Consider the following 16788-nt stretch of genomic DNA (forward strand, 5'->3'; position numbering starts at 1 on the left):
TTAAATTTCCATTTTTTATTGCTATAGCTCTACAATATATCTTTCAAGCTCCAACAGCAATTCCTCCAGTGTTATTCTTTTTATTCAGAATTGTTTTGAGTGGGTAGAATTTTATCTTCTTCCATATAAATTTTAAAATAGATTTTTTTCTATTCCTGTGAAGACTGTTGTGAATATTTTTGTTATAATTGCCTTGAATCTGTAAATTGTTTTTAGTAGGATGACAATTTTCACAATATTTGTTCTACTTATCCATGGATACGAGATATATTTCTTACAGTGGATTTTTAGTTTTCATTGTAGATGATTTTTGCTTCCTTTGTAAATATAGAATAAATATAGTTCATATAAAACTATATCCTTGTGGTAAAATGGAGCGTCATTTGGTTATATGCCCAAGACTGGTATATGGAATGGGGGGCTTGGGGTAGATAGATGCCCGATTTTCTGAGAAACTACTATATTGATTTCTATAACTGTGGTACAAGTTTGCACTCTGGCCAGAAATGGATAAGTGCTCCCTTATTCCACATCCTCCCCAGCATAACTTGTCACTTGTGGGTTTTTTTTATCTTATCCATTCTTTTTTTTTTTGATAGATGTTTCTCCATTTACTTTTTTCTCCATAATAAAAATAATATGTGCTGAAAACAAGAAAATCAGGGGGAGTGCTTGCAGGGGGTTAGCCTGGTGCAATCCACACCATGGGGACGCTGCTGCGCGTGGAAGCTATTGCCCAGTAGAGAAGATGTTTGGTTTTCACAAGCCAAAGATGTACCGAAGTATAGAGCCAAGTCCTCCAGTTCTCGGTTCAGGGACAGCAAACGCAACGAAAAGGACTTCCAGAGCTGTTTTGGGTTGCATGAAACTCGCTCAGGAGACATCTGCAATGCCTGCGTGCTGCTTGTGAAAAGATGGAAGAAGTTGCCGGCGGGATCAAAAAAACAAAAACAAAAACTGGAATCACGTGGTAGATGCAAGGGCAGGACCCAGTCTGAAGACAACGTTGAAACCAAAGAAAGTGAAAACTCTGTCTGGAAACAGGATGAAAAGCAACCAGATCAGTAAACTGCAGAAGGAGTTTAAACGCCACAATTCCGATGCTCACAGCACCACCTCAGGTGCCTCCCCAGCCCAGTCTCCCTGCTACAGTAACCAGTCAGATGACGGCTCAGATACAGAGATGGCGTCCAGCTCTAACAGGATCCAGTGTGTTCCTTCTTAGATCTTACCTACTGGAAAAGACAGAAGATTTGCTGTAGGATCATCTACAAGGGTTGCTTTGGGGAGGTCCTCATCGACACGCATCTCTTCAAGCCCTCCTGCAGCAGTAAGAAGGCAGCTGCTGAGAAGCCCTAGGAGCAGGGGCCAGCGCCTCTGCCCATCTCCACGCAGGAGTGGTGACTGAGGTTCTTGTAGAAGGGAACAAAGAGCGAATTTAAACTTTGAAAAGACCACAAAGCAACAAACTGACCCTCCTATTTTTAACTTTGGATACCTGCTATTCTGCCAAAAGACATTTTTCTAGAATAGTTTCATGGGTTATCCATCCCCCCCATCCAACAAACTTTGAAGCCAGTTTCTAGCTTACTACAAGAAAGAAGTGTACATAATATTTAAGATGCTGGGTATTTCATAGGAAAGCTGAATGCTGCTGTAAAGTGCTCTTTAAAGTCTTTTTTTAAATCCCCTCTAATGAATGGAAGTAGGGGAATTTCAGGGGACAGAGATGGGATTTGTGTGTGATAAACCATATGTAGTTTTTAGTCTTTCTGTGGAGAGGCAGTGGTTGGGACATTTTTAAATGGCTGGCTACACTTGTTTTCCCTCATGATGATTTGTCATAACTCAGTAGCACGACCTGCCCCCTAGAGGTAGTTAAGAGTTTTTCAATGCTAAGGTGTTGCCAAGGCTCTGATGATTCAGACCCGGACTACTGATGATTAAGCAGGACAGACTGAGCTTTCTGCAAATAGCTTGAAGGAGGAAGCAGTCTCTGAACACACATAGGCAGCACCGAGTCATCTCCCCTCATCATATTTGGTGAAAGACTTTATGTGAATCTTATAAAACAGAACCAGAGCTCCTTCTGGGGAAGGCCAGCCTGTAGGATGAGCAAGGTCCTATAGGGATAGAAGCAAAGCATCACCATGTGGTAGAGAACACGTGGTTATAAACTACTTCAACAGAATGCGTAAGTCCTAGGGATGCGTGGGGCACAGTTGAAGCTCCTCGGGGCACATTTCTTAGAGAGCTTGCAGTGTGTAAATAATTGACATTGGTGTTACACAGCTGTCTGGGATTCACTGAAATCCGCACGATTCAGTTCTAGCTCTGGATGACCTCAGTTGACCTTTTGTGGAGTTTTTTTTTTTTTTTTTATCTATAGAGTAGCTCTTTGCCTTGTCATAACTTTATTAGGGTTTTGGGTTTTGTCTTACAGTTTTCTCCCTCTATTTAAAGTTTGATTAGAAGAAAAGAGTTGTGTGTTGAGGCTAAGTTGGTTGGTTGGATTGGGTCGGCTTCTTGGAGTTGGGCTTCTGAACATCAAGATAGCTGAGTAAAGCTCCTCGTGTGGAGATCTCAATGAGGGCGCTCAGCTGAGCCAGACTGAAGTTGTCCGACCTCGTCTTTTCTTTTTTTTTTCTTTTTTTAAATTTTTTATTTATTAATTTATTAAAGATTTCTGCCTCCTCCCTGCCACCGCCTCCCATTTCCCTCCCCCTCCCCCAATCAAGTCCCCCTCCCTCGTCAGCCCAAAGAGCAATCAGGGTTCCCTGCCCTGTGGGACGTCCAAGGACCACCCACCTCCGTCCAGGTCTAGTAAGGTGAACATCCAAACTGCCTTGGCTCCCCCAAAGCCAGTACGTGCAGTAGGATCAAAAACCCATTGCCATTGTTCTTGAGTTCTCAGTAGTCCTCATTGTCCACTATGTTCAGTGAGTCCGGTTTTATCCCATGCTTTTTCAGACCCAGGCCAGCTGGCCTTGGTGAGTTCTCAATAGAACATCCCCCTTGTCTCAATGTGTACCTCGTCTTTTCAAAGTTCAGGAAAAATAGTGCCATTTCAGACCTATCCTAGAGGGAGGGGTGTGTGGCTGCCGTAGTATTCTGTTGCTCATGATTATTTTAAAAACTGGATTTTTAAGAGTCTGTTGGTGTTTCACAACGGGGAGGGCCACCGTTTGTGGCATCCTATAGTTTTATAATTTTACATTTTGTGTGTCTCTTCCTTTTTGGAAAAACCTACCTAGTACAAGCCACCGCGTGCACAGACTGCCCAGTGAGTGGGTTGGTTCTCCACAGCCCTTGGTGTAGTACAGAGTCCAGCCGTTACCATTCTCCCGCGTTGCTTTGACGCGGGATGTTTCTTTTGTACATTTTGGCTGCAGTATTGGTGGTAGAATATACTTTGATGAACCATCTCTACTTCTGTATTTATTTATTTATTACTAGACCTCAGCCACAGTCTTCTCCCCTCCACTCTCTGCCGTAGGATGTACTGTATGTAGTCATGCACTTTGTATTAATATATTAGAAATCTACAGATCTGTTTTGTACTTTTTATACTGTTGGATACTTATAATCAAAACTTTTACTCTAGGGTATTGAATAAATTTAGTCTTACTAGAAAAAAAAAGAAAATCAGGTCTGTTCAAACATAAAGAAGAGAAACATAATTAACCCATAATTCTAGTGGCTAAAGAAAACCAGCATGAGCATTTGGGTTATCTTCCATCTCAACTCTGATCTGAGAAAGTGATCTGCTGAACTGAAGGGCATCAAAGTCCCCTTCCATCATGACCTCACTCTATCTTCTTGCCAGTCCTCTGTGGTAGATAGTGGTCTTCAGCCTCATTTGAGCCTCAAGAATTTAAAATGACTTTTTCTGAGATTATTCATGTGTGGTTGGCGTCTCTTCTCATTTGATCAGTACTGCGGTTTGAACAGAGGGCCCTATATACCCTATACATACTAAACAAGCTCTCAATCATTGAGCAACATCCCCAAGCCAAAGATGCATCTTTTGACTCTAAATCATATAGATGTGTCTCACCCACCTTTCCTGGGTTCTCTTTCAGAACCACTTTGTCAATATATCATGTGATAGTCACACCTTGGCAATTTCTCCTTTACTTCCTTACTATCTATCTTTTTTTTTTCTTTTTTGACTTATTTTTCAAGACAGCGTTTCTCTGTGTAGCTTTGGAGTCTATCCTGGAACTCACTCTATAGACCAGGTTGGCCTCAAACTCACAGAGATCTGCCTGCCTCTGCCTCCCGAGTGCTGGAACTAAAGGCATGGGCCACCACCACCCAGCTACTTCTTTACTATCTTGCAGGCTAATTAAGAGCCAATGAAAATTTACCTTCTGTGTAGTCTCTTGTTTTTAGGTTCTGTAGAGTGCCCTGGAGTACCTGGAAGGGACTTCAGTTGTCGTGTCTGTGCTTAGGTACAGTTCCAGAATAATTTCTTCTTTTTGTATACCTATCAGTTTTATAGGAGACATAACCAGCAACATTACAATTGGCTGGGATCTGGAGCCCCAGGAATGTCTACCTGTGTCCAAGCCTTCCTATACTGAGCTCATCCAGAATGATACAATTATTCTTGCAAGATTCAGATTAAATTTTAAAAGGGTTTATGGCTGGACTATATTTTATAACAGTTTAGACATTTAGAAAAAGGAAATTTAAACATAACAGAAAAAGCAAATACACATACAACAGCCATGTAAGGTGTAAGTGGGAGGATGAAATGTGGGGTAACTGGGAAAAATTTGTATGAGCTCTTAACCATTTTAACAGGTATAAGATGGGATCCCAAGGTAATTTTAATTTACATTTCCCTGATGGCTAAGTAGGTTGGACATTTGTCCAGCTGCTTGAGATTCCTCTTTTGAGAATACTCTGTTTAGATCTGTGTCCCATTTTGTAAATGAATTTTTTTGGTTTGTTGATGCCTTAGTTTCTTGAGTTCTTTGTATATTTTGAATATTAGCCCTCTATCCCATGTGGAGTTTCTGGAAGTCTTTTCCCATTCTGTGGGCTGCTACTGTCCTCTTGATGGTGTCCTTTGCCTCTCAGGAGCTTTTCAGTTTTGTGAGGTTTCATTTCTTATTTGTTGATCTTAGTGTCAGTTGTATGGGTATTCTATTTAGGAAGTTTTCTCCTGTGCTGATTCATTCAATGCTATCCCGTACTTTCTTCTCTATCAGGTTCAATGTGTCTTGGCTTAATGTTGAGGTCTTTGATCAACAAAGACTTGAGTTTTGTGCATGGTGATAAATATTAATCAATTTGAATTCTTCTACTTGCAGACATCCAGTTAGACCAGGACCATTTGTTGAAGATTCTTTCTTGTTTTCATTGTGTATTTCTGGCTTTTTAAAGCAAAAATCAAGTTTCCATAGGCATGTGGATTTATGTTTGTGATTTTGATTAAGTTCCATTTATCAGCATGTCTATTTTATGCCAATACCATGCAGTTTTTTATTGCTATAGATCTGTAGTATAGCTTTAAACGATGGATGTTGGTACCTCCAGAAGTTCTTTTATTGTTCAGGATTGTTTTTGCTATCCTAGGATGTTTTTGTTTTTGCATGTGAAATTGAGTATAGCACCTAAAAGGTATGTAAAGAATTGAATAGAAATTTTGATTGGGATTGCATTGAATCTGCACATTGCTTTAGGTAGGATGGCCATTTTGACTATGTTAATCCTTCCTATCCAAAAACGTGGAATATTTTTCCATCTCTTGATATCTTCTTGAGTCTCCTTCTTTAAAAACTTAAAGTTTTAGTTATACAAGTCTTTCACTTGCTTGGTTAGGGTTACCCCAAAATATTTTATATTATTTGTGGCTATTGTAAAGGATATTGTTTCCCTGAAATCTTTCTTAGTCCATTTGCTTATAGGAGGGTTATTGTTTTTGTCTGTCTGTCTGTTTGTTTGTCTGTCTGTCTGTTTGCATCCAGCCACATCACTGGGAGTATTTATCAGTTAATGGAGTTCTCTGGTGGAATTTTTGGTGTTGCTTATGTATACTAACATACCATCTGCAAATAATAGTACTCTAATTTCTTCCTTTCCAATTTGTATCCCCTTGATATCCTTCAGTTGTCTTACTGCTATAGCTAAAACTTAAAAGTGCTATATTGAATAGATATGGAAAGAGTGAACAACCTTGCTTTGTTCCAGATTTTAGTGAAATTGATTTGAGTTCCTCTTCATTTAATTTGACGTTGTTTAGTAAATTGCCTTGATTATGTTTATGTAGGTCCCTTATAGCTCTAATCTCTCCAGGACATTTATCATAAAAGAGTGTTGGAATTTTCAAAGTGGTGCGGGAGAATTGTCTGTGTTCTGTCAATCATGTTTTAAATAAACGCTGATTGGCCAGGAAGCAAGTATAGGTGGGTCAACCAGATAGGAAGTATAGGAGGGGCAATGAGAACAGGAGAATTCTAGGAAGGAGGAAGTCCGTTTCCTTGAGTCCTGCCCAGACCACTGGAGAAGCAGGATATGACCTGTTCTGCTGAAAAAGGTACCAAGCCATGTGGCTAACATAGATAAGAATAATGGGTTAACATAAGTTATAAGAGCTAATAAGAAGCCTAAACTAATGAGCCAATCAGTTTATAACCTAATGCAGACTCTCTGTGTGATTTTTCTCTGGGACTAAATGGCTGGGGGACGGGGCAGGACAGAAACCCTAACAAGCCAGCCCTCATGTTACACAAAGGCCTTTTCTTGCATCTAATGAGATGATCATGTGTCGTTTTTTTTTTTGTTTGTTTCAGTTTATCTAAATGGTGGGTTACATTCACTGATTTTCATATATTGAACCATCCTTGCATCTCTCTGGAATGAAGCCTACTTTGTCATGGTGGATGATTTTTAAAATATGTTCTTAGATTTGGTTTGCAAGAATTTGTTGAGTATTTTTGTATGTATGTTGATAAATGATACTGGTCTATAACTTTTTTTTATCTTGGTGTGGTTTGAGTTTCAGGGTGGCTGTGATCTCATAAAATTAATTTAACAATGTTCATTCTGTTCCTGTTTTCTGGAATAATTTGAGGAATATTGTCATTTAGTCTTCTTTGAAAATCTGGTAGAATTATGTGTAAAATATTCAGGCTCTGGGTGTTTTTCTTTTTGGTTTGAAGACCTTTAATGACTGGTTCTATTTTTTTTTAGGGGTAATTGGTCTGTTTATAGGGTAAAAGGGTCAGCCAACAAAACCAACCAATCCCTTGTGAGCACTCTGATTATGAACCCAAATACAGTGAAAGAAACACACCCCGGATTTGAAACCCAAGTCAGTTAAAGAAACACTTTGAACCATGAACTCAGAACCTAAGAAACACATCTTGACTCTGAAATGAGAGCCAAAGAAACGTACTTTGGACTGGGAACAAGAGCCAGTGAAAGAAATATATGCCTTTGCCTGGAAAATAAAGAAAAGGAGCTTAAAAAGCAGGGCCAGTGAAAGAAACACACTTTGGCTCTGAAACCAGAGCCAACTGTGCCCCTGATCAACTAAACTAACCAATCCATGAGCTGGAAAACTAACGAATCCTTGAGCAGAAACTCATTTCCTTGAGAAAACTCAACATCTAAGAAGTCTTGCATAAAGTTCTTTACCTGTACAGTTGCTGGTTGCCCTTTACCACCACAGCAGAGGCCATCACTCTCCTGGACTTCTACTTCTCAAGTAAATCTCTTTCTTAAAAGAATTTTGGGTGAAGAGCTTCTTTCCCTGGAGCAGAAAAGAACATTTGCTGAGATGTTCCCTTGGGGGGGGGGGGCTGAACATAAAAAACAAAACAAAACAAGAATAACCTTTGCTGAGACATTCCCTTAGACGGGCCTGAGCAGAAAAATACAGAAGACTACATCTGCTAGGAAACTCCCTTGGTAGTTGAGCAGAAAAGGTAACTTTTTGCCACAGTAGGGGATGATTGCTACATTTTGGCACTGGACTTCTCCTTTAGCAGAGTTAAGCAGAAGAAGTAACATCCTGGACAGGAGCAGAGCAGAAAAAAAACCTGTAGCTCTGCTAGTTTGTTGCCTTAGGGGAACTGAGCAAAGCTCTGATGTAGTATATTCTTCTGTACTCTGTAAATATGTTTTATTGCCATTGGTTAATAAAGACGGTGATTTAGCCAATAGATAGGCAGACTAAATTCAGAAGCAAATTCAAGCAAAGAGAAAAGGAAAAAGAAAGTGGAGTCAAGGATGTGCCAGCAACCTCTGGAGAAGCAAGATGTGAGTTAATAAGCCACAAGACTTGTGGTAAAATATAGAATAATAGAAATGGGTTGATTTAAGTTATAAGAGCTATTTAATAATAAGCATGAGCTAAAAGGCCAAATAGTTTGCAATTAATATTAAGCTTATGAATGGTTATTGATGTAGGAGGGTCTTCTGTTTTGTGTTGATTTCATTATTTAAAAAAAGAAACTTTTTTGGCCTTTCAATAGGACAGAAAATTAGGTAGGCAGAATAGACAGGACAGAAGGCTGGGAGAAAGAAGCAGAGTCAGGCAGGTGCCATGATTCTCCAGCCCCAGATGGATGTAAGTTAGAATCTTGCCTGTAAGCCACAGTCTCATGGTGCTACGCAGATTATTAAAAATGGGTTAATAAAGATGTGAGAGTTAGCCAATAAGAGGCTAGAACTAATGGGCCAGGCAGTGTTTAAATGAATACAATTTCTGTGTTATTATTTCGGGGGCTAAGCTAGCCATGCGGGAGCCAGGCAGGACAAAAAGCAGGCCTGCTCGCCTCATCACTACAGGTTATTTTAAAAGTAGTTGTGGGACCCTGTGGGATGAGAAACCTGCAGCTAAAGAGCTCAGCTGTAATGGCTTACTCTAGGAGAGGAGGATTACGACATCCTGCAGGGAGACTACCCCACACTGCACCCCACACCTTCAGGTAAAGCCTGTCTTCTTGATAAATCAGTATACTTTATCCAGCCTCCAGATCTGTCCAGCCTCCAGATCTGTTCAGCCTCCAGAACTTACCTATTGCAGCTCCAGGTACAGCCTGATTTCCCAACAAATCAGTGTATCTTTCTCTCCAAAACTGTTCTTTTGCATCTCCAGCCTTAAGAATTGTCCCTTCACAGTTCCAGAGTTGTATCACTCCATTACACTTTTAAGGTGTTTATCTAATCTAATCTTGTTCTAACTTTGATAAGTGGTATCTATCAAGAAAATTATCCATTTCTTTTAGATTCTTGTGGACTACAGGTTTATTAAAGTATGAACTGATGACTCTTTGGATTTCCTTGATATCTATTTTTATATCCTCCCTTTTGTTTCTTTCTTTTTTTATTTTATGTTTTTTTATTGGAAAAATTTCTGTCTCCTCCCCACCTCCCATTTCCCTCCCCCCCACTCCTCTTACCCTCCCTCCACTCTTCTCCCCCTGCCCCCACCCTTTCCCCCTCCCTCTCCAGTCCGAAGAGCAGTAAGGGTTCCCTGCCCTGTGGGAGGTCCAAGGTCCTCCCCCCTCCATCCAGGTCTAGGAAGGTGAACATCCAAACTGGCTAGGCTCCCACAAAGCCAGTTCATGCAGTAGGATCAAAACCCAGTGCTATTGTCCTTGGCTTCTCATCAGCCCTCATTGTCTGCCATGTTCAGAGAGTCCGGATTGACCACATGCTTTTTCAGTCCCAGTCCAGCTGGCCTTGGTGAGCTCCCAATATATCAGCCCCACTGTCTCAGTGGGTGGGTGCACCCCTCGTGGTCCTGACTTCCTTGCTCATGTTCGTCCTCCTTCTCCTCCTCATTGGGACCTTGGGAGCTCAGTCCAGTGCTCCAATGTGGGTCTCTGTCTCTATCTCCATCCATCGCCAGATGAAGGTTCTATGGTGATATGCAAGATATTCATCAGTATGGCTATAGGATAGGGCCATTTCAGGTTCTCTCTCCTCAGCTGCACAAGGAACTAACTGGGGACATGTCCCTGGACACCTGCGAGCCCCTCTAGAATCAAGTCTCTTGGAAACCCTAAAATGGCTCCCTTAATTAGGATATATACTTCCCTGCTCCCATATCCACCCTTCCTTTATCCCAATCATCCCATTCCCCAAGCTCCCCCATCCTCCTCTTCTCACTTTTCTCTCCCCATTTCCCCTTACCCCCATCCCACACCACCCCCAAGTTCCCAATTTTTGCCCGGCAATCTTTTCCACTTCCAATATCCAGGAGGCTGACTATATGTTTTTCTTTGGGTTCACCTTCTTATTTAGCTTCTCTAGGATCACAAATTATAGGCTCAATGTCCTTTATTTATGGCTAGAAACCAATTATGAGTGAGTATATCCCATGTTCCTCTTTTTGGATCTGACTTACCTCACTCAGGATAGTGTTTTCTATTTCTGTCCATTTGTACGCAAAATTCAAGAAGTCATTATTTTTTACCGCAGCGTAGTACTCTAATGTGTAGGTATTTCACACTTTCTTCATCCATTCTTTCATTGAAGGGCATCTAGGTTGTTTCCAGGTTCTGGCTATTACAAATACTGCTGCTATGAACATAGTTGAACAAATGCTCTTGTAATATGATAGGGCATCTCTTGGGCATATTCCCAAGAATGTTATTGCTGGGTCCTGGGGTAGTTTGATCCCGAATTTCCTGAGAAACTGCTACACTGATTTCCACAGTGGTTGCACAAGTTTGCATTCCCACCAGCAATGGATGAGTATACCCCTTACTCCACAACCTCTCCAGCAAAGGCTATCATTGGTGTTTTTCATTTTAGCCATTCTCACAGGTGTGAGATGGTATCTTAAAGTTGTTTTGATTTGCATTTCCCTGATTGCTAAAGGAGGCTGAGCATGGCCTTAAGTGTCTTTTGGCCATTTGAATTTCTTCTGTGGAGAATTCTCTGTTCAGTTCAGTGCCCCATTTTTTAATTGGGTTAATTAGCGTATTAAAGTCTAGTTTCTTGAGTTCTTTATATATTTTGGAGATCAGACCTTTGTCTGTTGCGGGTTGGTGAAGATCTTCTCCCAGTCAGTGGGTTGCCTTTTTGTCTTAGTGACAGTGTCCTTTGCTTTACAGAAGCTTCTCAGTTTCAGGATGTCCCATTTATTTAATGTTGCCCTCAATGTCTGGGCTGCTGGGGTTATACATAGGAATTGATCTCCTATGCCCATATATTGTAGAGTATTTCCCACTTTCTAGTCTATGAGGTTCAGTGTGTTCAGAGTGATATTGAGGTCTTTGATCCATTTGGACTTGAGTTTTGTGTATCGAGATAGATATGGATCTATTTTCATTCTTCTACAGGTTGATATCCTCTTAATGCCAGCACCATTTGTTGAAGATGATTTCTTTCTTCCATTGTATACTTTTAGCTCCTTTATTGAAAATGAGGTGATCATGGGTTTGTGGGTTAAAATCCGGGTCTTCTATTCGATTCCATTGGTCGACTTCTCTGTTTTTATGCCAATACCAAGCTGTTTTCAATACTGTAGCTCTGTAATAGAGTTTGAAGTCAGTGATGATAATGCCTCTAGACGTTTCTTTATTGTGTAAGATTGTTTTGGCTATCCTGGGTTTTTTGTTGTTGTTGTTTTTCCATATAAAGTTGATTAGTGTCCTCTCCAGATCTGTGAAGAATTTTAATGGGACCTTGATGGGGATTGCATTGAATCTATAAATTGCCTTTGGTAGAATTGACATTTTTACTATGTTGATCCTCCCAATCCAAGAGCAAGGGAGACCCTTCCATTTTCTGGTATCCTCTTCAATTTCTTTCCTCAAAGACTTAAAGTTCTTGTCAAATAGATCTTTCACTTCCTTGGTTAGAGTTACCCCAAGATATTTTATGCTATTTGTGGCTATCGTGAAAGGTGATGCTTCTCTGATTTCCCTCTCTGTTTCTTTATCCTTTGTGTATAGGAGGGCAACTGATTTTTTTTTTGGTGGGGGGGGGGGTTTCGAGACAGGGTTTCTCTGTGGTTTTGGAGCTTGTCCTGGAAAAAGCTCTTGTAGACCAGGCTTTCCTGGAACTCACAGAGATCTGGCTGTCTCTGCCTCCCGAATGCTGGGATTAAAGGCATGCACCACCACTGCCCGGCTACAACTGCTTTTTGGATTTGATCTTGTATCCTGTCATGTTACTAAAGGTGTTTATCAGCTGTAGGAGTTCTTTGGTGGAATTTTTGGGGTCGCTTATGTACACTATCATATCATCTGCAAATAATGAAAGTTTAACTTCTTCCTTTCCAATTTGAATCCCCTTGATCCCCTTTTGTTGTCTTATTGCTATTGCTAGAACTTCAAGCACTATATTGAAGAAGTATGGAGAGAGTGGACAGCCTTGTCGTGTTCCTGATTAGTGCAATGGCTTTGATTTTCTCTCCATTTAATTTGATGTTAGCAGTCAGCTTGCTGTAAATAGCTTTTATTATATTTAGAAATGACCCTTGTATCCCTAATCTATCGAAGACGTTTATCATAAAGGGATGTTGAATTTTGTCAAATGCTTTTTCAGTATCTAATAAAATGATCGTATGGTTTTTTTTCTTTCAGTTTATTTATATGATGGATTACATTGATAAATTTTCGTATGTTGAACCAGCCCTGCATCTCTGGGATGAAGCCTACTTGATCATAATGGATAATTTTTCTAATGTGTTCTTGGATTCGGTTTGCCAGTATTTTATTGAGGATTTTTGTGTCAATGTTCATGAGTAAGGGATGCCTGGTAGCCCAAAGACACCTCGGACAAAAGCTCCTTTTGTTTCTGTCTTTAAGAAGGGTTTATCTTTCTTGTTGATTTTACCAAATACACAACTCTTTGCTTCATTGATTCTTTATATTGGTCTCATTCCTTCTTTCTTCTCATTACATTTTACATTTTTTCTTTTTGTTTTTTTATAGGTTTTATTGAGCTCTACATTTTTCTCTGCTCTCCTCCCTGCCTATCCCCTCACCTTCATCCTTCTTTCATGGTCTCCATGCTCCCAATTTACTCAGGAGATCTTGCTTTTTTATACTTCCCATGTAGATTAGATCCATGTATGTCTCTCTTAGGGTACTCGTTGTTGTCTACATTTTCTGGGATTGTGATTTGTGGGCTGATTTTCTTTGCTTTATGTTTAAAAACCGCTTATGAGTAAGTACATGTGATATTTGTCTTTCTGGGTCTAGGTTACCTCACTCAATATAATGTTTTCTAGCTCTATCCATTTGCCTGCAAATTTCAAGATATCATTTATTTTCTGCTGTGTAGTACTCCATATTGAAAATGTGCCACATTTTCCTTATCTATTCCTCAGCTGAGGGGCATTTAGGTGTTTCCAGGTTCTGGCTATGACAAACAGTGCTGCTTTGAGCATGTTTGAGCACATATTTTTCTGGCACGATTGAACATCTTTTGGATATATACTCAAAAATGTTATTTTTGGGTCTTGAGGAAGGTTGTTTCCTAATTTTCTGAGAAATCGCCATACTGATATCCAAAGGGACTGTACCAGCTTACACTCCCACCATCAATGCAGGAGTGCTCCCTTTATCCCACATCCCTACTTCAGAGGTTTGATCTCCAAAATAAACAAAGAACTCAAGAAATTGGTCATCAAAAGAACAAATAATCTTTTAAAAAAAATGGAGTGCAGACCTAAACCTCAAAAGAGGAATCGAAAATGGCTGAAAGACATTTAAGGAAATGCTTGAAAGCCTTAGTCATCAGAGAAATACAAATCAAAACAACTCTGAGATTCCATCTTATCCCTCTAAGAATGGCCAAGATCAAAATCACAGATGACAACTTATGCTGGAGAGGTTTCATTCAGGCTCTCAATATATGAACAGAGTGAATCCAGATTCTTTGTCAGAATATTCTCTGAATGGTCTAGGTATATGCTAGAAATTTCAAAAGCCTGGTCTACACTGTCTGTTACTCTCAGCCTTCTGGTCTTTTAAACTCTCACCAGAGCAGCCCATTAATACATTTTTCACAGTATGCAGGGTGTTTTCTAATCTAAATTTCCAAATTGGTACACATTTCAACAAACGATATCCAAATCCCTAAGAACCACACGACAGGTTTATCACAGCAATAGGCACATGTATCTATACCAATTTCTTATATTACACACTATTTACTTTTTGGATACATTATACCCAACAAAAACTACTTCATGTTATATGTGATTCCCCTCTGTATGCTGTGAATACCATTGGTTAATAAAGAAACTGTCTTGGGGCTGCACAAAGATTAGAGTTAGGTAGGGAAAACTAAACTGAGTGCTGGAAAAAAGAAGGGGAATTTAGAGAGAGGCCATGTAACCCCACTGGACACAGATGCCAGAACTTTACCCGGCAAGTCACAGCCTCATGGTGGTACACAGATTACTAGAAATGGGTTAAATTATGATATAAGAGTTAGCCAATGAGAAGCTAGAGCTAATGGGCCAAACAGTGATTTAAATAATATGGTTTCTGTGTGTTTATTTCAAGGCTGAACTTCCAGGAAGCCAGGAAACAAACTAGCAACCTCTAACATCATGTTGGGACACATGGAAGGCTGATGGTCATAATGTGTCAACATCAGGAAGCAGAGAAGCATTAGTATTCATGCTTAGATAGCTTTTTCATTTTTGTGTAATCTAGTATCCTAGCCCAAGAAACCTCACACAGACTTGTCTAGATATTTATTTCTAATGTGATGTTATGTGTTTAAATGTATTTCCCACTTTCTCTTCTATGCAGTTCACTTTGGCTGGCTTTATGTTGAGGTCTTAGATCTATTTGGACTTGAGTTTTGTGCATGGTGATCGATATGGATCCATTTTCATTATTCTACATGTTGATATCCAGTTATGCCAGCACCATTTGTTAAATAAGCTTTCTTTTTTTCCAGTTGATATTTCTTGCTTCTTTGTCAAAAATCAGGTGTTCAAAGGTATGTGGATTAATATCTGGGTCTTCAATATTCTCAGGTTAAAATCAATATTATCATTTGTGAGGCAAAAGGACAGGACAAAAGGGTAGATGGAAAGCTCTATAGCTACCATGCATGAAGAGACACCAGGCTCCATTCCTAGCACAGAAAATAATAGGCAAAAAGTAAAAGAACAAGATTTGGCAAAACTTGAGAGTACTTTCAGGCTCCTAGAAATCCTATAAATTGTGTACTTATAAACAGTAATCTATAGAAAAGAAAAAATATAAAGGATATATTTTATATTTTAGGTAGGGTTTTATAATTGAATATTGATAGATACAAATATACCTATTTCTTTTGTGATAAATGTCATAAAGTACTCTGATAGAAGCAACTTCAGAAAGAAAGTAATACTGTTAACTCACAGTTTAAGATACAGTCCACCATAACAAGGAAATCAAGGGTTCAGGAAGTTGAAGCAGACAATCACATCTCTTCACATCTACACCAAGAAAAAAAGTGAAAAAATACATACTAATACTCAATCTGCATTTATTATTCTATAGAGTTCATAATCCTCTGCCTAGGTGTAGGCCCATATTTCTACATGGTATGTGAACCAGAATCCCAGGCCATAGTTTCCACCTGTCACACAGGAGGTGGTCATCTCCCTAACAAAGGGTTAGGTTGTTGTTCTGCTCCTTCTTTGTAATTTGGAAGGTGCCTGAAAAGAGATGTTAATTCGGCTTACGTGACAGAGCTGGCATACGGAGCAGCAAACTAGGAAGACGTGACAGAGATGGCATAGAAAGGTGTGGATGTGACCAGAGACATTCGCCTGGTTACCTAGGAAACAGAATGCTAGTGAATTTCCCCCTCAGCTAGTGTTTTGGTCTATAAGGCTGTTTGGAGGATAAACGCAGAAGACTTTTCAGGATGTGAACTCAGGATTTCATACTCAGGATTTCATGAGGGATCACTGAGAATCTCCCTCCCAATAAAGCTATGTGAGTTGTGTCTTTAATCTCACGCCTCCCCTCTGGTCTGGAGAAATAATTTAGTGTCTGGATTGGCACTGGACTCTGACACCTAGGGAAGTTTTTGGCCTAAAAATAAGATTCCTACATCTATTAGCACAATCAAAATCTTATTTAACATCTCTCCAAAGAGGCCAACCTAGCCTAGACTGACCCCTACGGGTATGCTCAAAGGTCTGCCTTCTAGATACAATTAACACTTGCCTCCACAAAATGTAAACAGTAAGAGACAGTATACATTATAAGGTCTTTCTTTCCTCTCTCCCATTCTCTTCCAGTTAGCTCCACACAACATATTTTCCAGCACACTCATTGTATAGATTAACTGCATATATAAGTACATTTATCTTTCAAAACTATATCTTTTTAAAGAATTAGAAGGATACTCTATAAACTTATAATTTTGTACTTTTGAGTTGTATTTAATGAAATCAAATGATAGTTTTTGATATTTGAGCATATTGAAAAACTGTTAAGTCATAATGGTGTTACTTTCTATGTTAGTAAAGCTTTAGCAATTTTGCTGCTTGAACATGTGGATATTTTGTTAGTATGGCGAGAAATTTGCTACCAGTTTGTGCGGAAAGAAATAAACTGCTTGCAAACCATCTAAATAAAGCAGTTCAGGACTGAATATTTTGTCAGAATTGCCTATTGCTACTTATTGATTATGTATCAACAGCATTAGCCCTAACATTTGCAGATAGGTGGTAGAATGTGGAAGGAAAATTCTAGAGATAAATAGGTAAGAATATTCTGTAAACTCCTTCTTATATAATTAACTTTATTTATTTATTTATTTATTTATTTGTTTGTTTGTTTGTTATATACCAAT

At 39.4% G+C, this 16788-nt stretch overlaps 1 pseudogene; it reads left to right on the forward strand.

The window, feature by feature from the left end:
* The first annotated feature begins 672 nt into the window (after positions 1-672).
* LOC121445211 lies at positions 673-1404 on the forward strand (annotated as a pseudogene).
* The last annotated feature ends 15384 nt before the right edge of the window (positions 1405-16788 follow it).

The sequence above is a fragment of the Microtus oregoni genome, unplaced genomic scaffold, assembly GCF_018167655.1.
Source record: "Microtus oregoni isolate MIOR12 unplaced genomic scaffold, Mior012 000165F_ref0000029, whole genome shotgun sequence".
Taxonomy (NCBI): Eukaryota; Metazoa; Chordata; class Mammalia; order Rodentia; family Cricetidae; genus Microtus; species Microtus oregoni.